Raw genomic sequence first — 6,480 nt, forward strand, 5'->3', positions numbered from 1 at the left:
ACATGGCGATTAAGTCCGTAGTCCCACGGTGGCTCTTCCAGGTCCCCAGGGCACCATCGGCGACACCGAGGGTCTCTGTGGGTCAGGCCCACGGTGGCCGCGCCTCATGGCCCCGCCCTGAGGGATCTGGTCACCCACCTGACCCAGAGCCATGCCCAGGGCAGCCACCCCACAGCCCACACACAGCAGGTCCATCTAGCACACACCCCGGCCTCCCCAAGCCTCTGGGCATCTGCCCCTTTCAGGGACAAAGGTCCTGGTATCTCAGCGTCCTGCATCAGCAACCTTCGTACAAACAGAGAAAGCTGCTCCTTGTCACCCTGTGAACCCAAAGTGTCTGCCAAGTGGCCCCGAGCCAACCCTTCAGGCCTATCCAAAATCACATCATGTTTACACAACCCACACGGGGAGACAGAGCCTGCGCACTGCCTCCTGGGGTCCCGCTTTGTCTCTCACCTTTTGGGTCACATCTCCCAGACAGCGGGGAGGATGCTCCTGGCAGAGGAGGCTCAGCAGAATTCAAGGATTCGGCTTCCTCACAGTCTGCCCGCCTGTCCCCATCCAAGTGACGAAGGTCTCCTTTCCCAAACAGCCCCCAGCTTTCAGGAGAGGCCCTGAAAGGTCGTCGGTTCAACCCGCTTTGCGACGCCGCCAACTGCCAGGTGGGACTCTGGGTTTTATTTTCAGAAATCTGGACCCCGCGCCTATAAGAGGAAACGAATTCTTTCAGGGCAGTTGTGTCGGGGTCCCCGAGACCACCCCAGGCTCGCTGCGGGGGCTCCCGGGACTTACAGATCCCAGAAATGGCACAAAGCGCACGGAAGGAAGAGGTACACGGGGAGAAGTGGGGGCCCAGGCGCGGCCCCCAGAGCCCCCTCCTCGTGGAGCCACACGGGCCACGCTTCGTCCCCCGCCCCCGGCTGTGACGATATGCGTGAGGACCGGGGACGCCCATGAGGACGCGGGTCACGGCGCGCTCCGTCAGGCCCCGGGAGGAAGCGGGCTCGGCCTGACCCGCACGTTGCAGCGAGGCCCTCTTGTCCGCGAGGGGCTGGGGACCCTCTGAAGTCCGAGTTCCCGACGCCGGCCGGGGGCCGCCTGGCAGGCGGGCCCTTTCATTCCAGCACAGCCTAGAAGCTTCCTGGTTCCCTATCTGCCCCTCGGACTGGAAATTTTCAGCTCTGAGCTCATCATTTTCTTTCCCCCAAATTCTCGGCACACGTAGAAGCTGCCAGCCAACCCGCCATCCTTACGCCGGGCTTCCGCGCAGTGGGCTGTGGCGTCGGCTCCCCGGTCACCCAGCCTCCCCTTCTGCTGGCTCTTGGCTCCGTGATCTAGTTCGCGCTTCGTGCCGTGGACTGCGGTCCCTTTTACCACTGCAGACGGCACCACGGATGCCAAGCCCGAGAACCGATTCCTGATTCTGCCCCGAACACGCTGGTCCCCGGGCCCTCTGTCCGACGGGGCTGCCAGGCAGGTTATAGGGCATGGGGTTTCCGCAGTGTTGGCGGGGGGCAGGAGAGGCGAGGCTCTCTGTCCGTGGGGTACAGCCCGCTGCCGCGGGGGTCTGGGCTCGGCAGGGAGGCGGGGAGCTGCCCGGGCCGTGGAGGAGAGGAGGCCAGCCGGGTCCTGCCACCATCCATCACCACGCCCGAGAGTCGCGGCTCACTGTCCCTCATCAACAATCCCATGTCTGAAGGTGACGTGAAAAAATTCCTCTGATGTTAGGAAAAATGAAATAAAAGTACATGCACTGCATCTTTATACCCATTTACTCACTAAAAAGCTGTAGCCGGAAAAATGGGTAATGAGCGGTGATGGTGTTGAGGGCCGGAGCTATGGGAATATACGTTTTTCTTCTTTTGGGGTATATATATTTTCCTTAATTTATTACTTTTATGTAGAAAAAAAAACTTTTAAAAATGACTGCCGGCAGCTTCCTATTACTTAGCATTCCAGCGTGCCGTCCGGGGCCGACCTCGGTCTTTGTGGCTACCGCGCCAGCTCCCACGTCCGCCCTGCACCTTTCCCCCTTCCCGAGTCCTTCGGGCCCCTCTTCCTTGCCGGCCTGCGTGCAGACCTTCCCTAGCCCCGCCTGGAGCACCCCGCCTGGAGCACCCCGCCTGGAGAACCCCGCCTGGAGCACCCCGCCTGGCGAACCCCACCTGGAGAACCCCGCCTGGAGCTCTACTCTTCTGTCCCCCGGAGGGCGACCCCTTTGCCCCCTCACCCAGAAACCTCCCGCGATGCTCTTTCTGGGGCTCCGAGACCCAGCCTTGTGCTGTCCCTGTTCAGTGGGCTTCTCAGAGCCACAAATCACCCAGGGGGCCAGTTAAAATGCAGGTTCTGATCCAGCAGGTCGGCAGAAGAGCCTGGAACTCTGCATTTCTAACAAGCTCCCAGGGGCTGCCCATGCTGCTGGCCTCAGTGCACACTTAAGCATCGAGGCGCGGTCAGATTCCCAACGGGGCAGTGTCAGAATCGCCTGGGGCATGTTAGAATGCAGAACCTTGGACCCCCACCTCTCAGAGTTCTGATTCAAGAGCTCAGAGTGGGCCCAGGACTCTGCATTTCTATCATGTTACCAGGGGTGCAGAGTGGGTCTGGGGCCAGACTTCGAGAGCCACCGTCTAAAGCAAGGTTCATAAACCTGGCTGCGTATCGGGACCAGCTGCAGAGCTCTCAAGCAGTGGGGATTCCAGCCCCCCATCTCCTAGGGTGGGATTCTAACAGTGGGTCCAGAATGGGGCCCGGGCTGGGTTATGCGGAACCTCCAGGTGATTCTGCTCCGAAGCCTGGGCTACACCCCTGGCCCGGGCGGTGGGTCAGGTGCCCGGTCCTGTACAGGACTCTCCCTGTCGAAGCATCAGAGGCCTCTGAAGATCCCACCTGCCTGGGGCGAGAAGAAGCTCTGGTCACACAAGACAGGTCTCGATAAGCCAAGTGACAAAGGTCACCTGTCTGCTTCTCTTCCCATGCTCACTGGGCAGAAAGAAGGGTGGGCCTCAGGGCTCTCTGCCAGCAGCGTGGGAAGGGAGCAAGCCAGGGCAGCTGGTCTGGGGACCCTTCCTTCCTCTACTGCGTCACCTGGACCAGGTGGGGGCTGCTGCATGTCCTGCCCAGCCAGCGCTGCAGACGCTCCCGTCAGGAGGTTTCTGGGCGCCCCCTGCTGCCTGGCTCGGGAACTGCAAGCTGGCCTCTTGCTAAGGTCACTGAGAGCCTGTGTCCCCCTTGGATCTCCTGGTCACAGTCCTTTCAGCTGTCCCAACACAAGCCAGACCCGTGGCTTCAGGTCCAAAAGCCACAGGTCCTCCCGGACACAGGCTCCCCTGCATTGTGCCTCCTGTGTGTCCCCCCTCCCTGACCCCTTCCACTGGCCGGGAGCGTGGTCCCCTCTGGCCAGCCCGGGATGTACCCACTGCTTCAGCGTGGGGGCCCTCGCTCACTGCCCCTCCCTGAGCCCAGGAGCGTTGCCTCCTCTGGAGCCTGCACCATCTCCCAGCTCTGTCTTGCATCCTCCGTCCCAGCAGGTGACACTGCCTTCTGCTTAGCTAAGTGCTCTGACCACTTTCTTCCTGAGCCAGTGGCTGTCTGAGCATCTGTGAGTGTCCCAGGTCTGAAACAGCTCCCGGCACGGGTGGGCGCGGCTGGGTGAGAGCACTGGGCACTGAATCTGTGGTCGGGTCAGTGCTGCACCCGGGTTCACCCAGGTGATGTGACCACCGAATCCTCAGGCCACTCACACAGCTAGCTGTCCCTGGGCGTCTGGGCCAGCGCCTGGCCGTGCTGTCCACTCCCTCCACAAAATCCGTGACACACCCAGGTCCCCTTGAGAAGCCCCTGCCCCTCTGCTCCTGCCCAGTGAGGGGACGCCTCTCACAGTCACCTCTTTCGTTCCCAAAGCCACAGCTTCCAATCATGCTCGTCATTTTAAGAAAAAGGTTTAATTAGATGTCATGACATATAATGAACATAAACTTTTGTGGATGAAAACTAGTTGCCCAGGAGGCCCAGTCGAGGTGAGCGTTGCTGGGAAGCCCTGTCACGTTAGATGAGCTGTGACAGCTCTGTAAGGCTGGGACCGAAGTCACAGGCATCTGGGCCTGAGATCCTTCAGATCCGGGGTTTGGGACGCAGACCTGCCGTAGGAACGGTGCATCCTGGGAGTGGGCTGCAGGGGGCGCCATTCCCACGGGAGCCCACAGAGCGGGCCATGAGGAGGAAGCTCAGGCAGAATAGATGGTCCGAGCCTGGCCCGCCTGGCCCGCCTGGCCCGCCTGGCCCCCCTGGCCCCGGAGGGACAGCACAGGTCTGAAAGCCACAGTGCCTGAGGCCCGCATGCGTATTCTGAAAAATCATCCCCTCCTTAGCTGATGTATGCGATTCCTGGCCAGGTCCCAGTCCGGTCCGTGGGAAGGCTTCTCCCCAGACAAGGAGGCTCTGGCCTGGGGCGGGGGGAGGCCAGGCAGTGGGGCCCCCTCGGGAGATAGGGGTGGACAGATAAAATACGGGACTAAAACTGTACTCATTGATTATTTGAAATTCTAATTACTTGGGTGACCTGTGTTTCCATTTGCTAGACCCGGCCACCCGTGCAGCAGGTGCATGGCCCTGCGGAGACCGTGGCTGCTAGCCCAGGCTCTGGCCAGGGGCCACGGCTTCGGGCACAGGCTGGCCGTGAGGAGACCCCAGCACCGGAGGCGGAGTAGGCACAGGGGTTCTTTTCCAAGATGATTCTTCCTGGGGCTGTAGGGTCACAGGTGTCACATGCGCTGGCCCATCCGGGCTCGTCACATGATGGAGGCAGAGAGGCGGGCGGATCAGTGCTGGAAGGGGCCCCTTCTCTCAGGCTTGGGGCCTGGGGACCTTGGGGCCAGGGATGGGGACGTGGCACGGTGCCCTCAGGGCCCAGTCTCGGGGCTGGAGAAGCATCATCGTGAGACGTGAGGGGGGATAGGTGCCCGGAGCCCCAGACACGCCCACGCCGGGGTCTTCCTCCCGGCATTGCTGCCTGAGAAGCCTGCCCAGCACCTCAGGCCACCCTGGTGCAGGAAGCGCATCCAGGTTGGGAGCGAGGCCCTGGCCGGTGGGGAGGCCCCGGAGGAAGAGCCGTCGTCCGTGTGGGGAGTGATCCCAGAAAGCTGGGACACAGGGGGGCCTCTGTGTGGAAGGTCAGGACCCCATCCCCGGGCCACCACACAGGCGACCGTATGCCCACCTGTCCCCTTCGCGGAGTCCCCTTTGGAGGGCCTGGCTGGCCCGCGCGTCTGCATTCCCAGCATCCGGTGGCCACGCACTGGGCTTCCGAGGCCCCTGGGTCACCGGGAGCAGGGTGTGCAGTGGGCTGCCATGCCCCTAGTGCGGCTGTGGCCCGGGCCAGCTGTCCACCCACCGGAAGCCCAGAGGCCCGCTGGGCTCAGCTCTGGGAGACGGCCGGGGGGTCATTGACACCGACTGCAGCAGAAGGCCTCACTCCAAACGTGCCCAGCTGGGGGGACGCTTCCTCCTGTGGCGGGGGAGGGGGCGGGGCTGGCCACGCCCCCGGGCATGGGGGCTCCCCTCCACGACCCCTCCTCCACGATACCCGAGCAGGCGTCTGGGACCCCGGGACCCGCCATGTCGAGCCTCTTAATCGCGGGAGGTGGGCCCAGGCCGGGCGCGCTTCCCGCAGGCCCGAAGCAGACCCATTGTTCAGCCCTATTCACTGCCGCATAAAAGCCGGATTTCTGGGAATGGAGGCTCAGCGTGCTTCTCAGCCCGGCCGAGGCGCCTGGGCAGCGGGCCCACCCTGCCGTCCGCGGGGCTTCCCGCTCTCCTGTCCTGAAGTCCCTGCTGGGCGCCGGCCACCAGTCGCTCTGCTTCCGCTGGCGGCCGCCCCTGGCCTCCTCCCTCCGACTCCCGCTTCTCTGAGGCTGGTGGCGGAGCGGCCTGCCTGTCTCCCGTCTGGCCGCCTGTCCTAGATTCGTTGATTCATCGGGAAACAGGTATTGTGGGCCCCCACGTGGGGAGCCAGAGGCCGGCGCCCGGGTGGGCGAGGGGGCATCTCGGAATGAAAGAGCTGGAGACGCCTTTTGAGACACACGCTGGATCTGTCTCCTCGGAGGCCTAGGACGGACGTGAGCCTTGAAAGCAGGATCTCGGCTCTGGCTTTGCTCCCAGGGGGACGTCAGCCTCTCGGCCCCCTGAGAAGCCAAATAATGGGCATATGTCACAAGCGAAGAAATATTTTTAAAGTGGGAAAAAAAAAAAACAAGAAAAAAAAAGCCGCCCCCTGCCTGCCTGTCCGTTCCCCTCTCTGAGCGAGTCCTTGGGCCAACGCCGTGGCCAGCGCCCTCCCATGGCCACGGGCCAGCTGAGCCCCCGGGGTGCAGCGGGTGCAGAAACGGCCCCAGACCACATGCCCTGGTCCACAACTGCGTCTTCTCACCGAATGCTACATTCTGGACACCTGCCAAGTCTCTTTATACTAAATTCGAGTCA

This window comes from Pteropus alecto, unplaced genomic scaffold (genome assembly GCF_000325575.1).
Source record: "Pteropus alecto unplaced genomic scaffold, ASM32557v1 scaffold143, whole genome shotgun sequence".
NCBI lineage: Eukaryota > Metazoa > Chordata > Mammalia > Chiroptera > Pteropodidae > Pteropus > Pteropus alecto.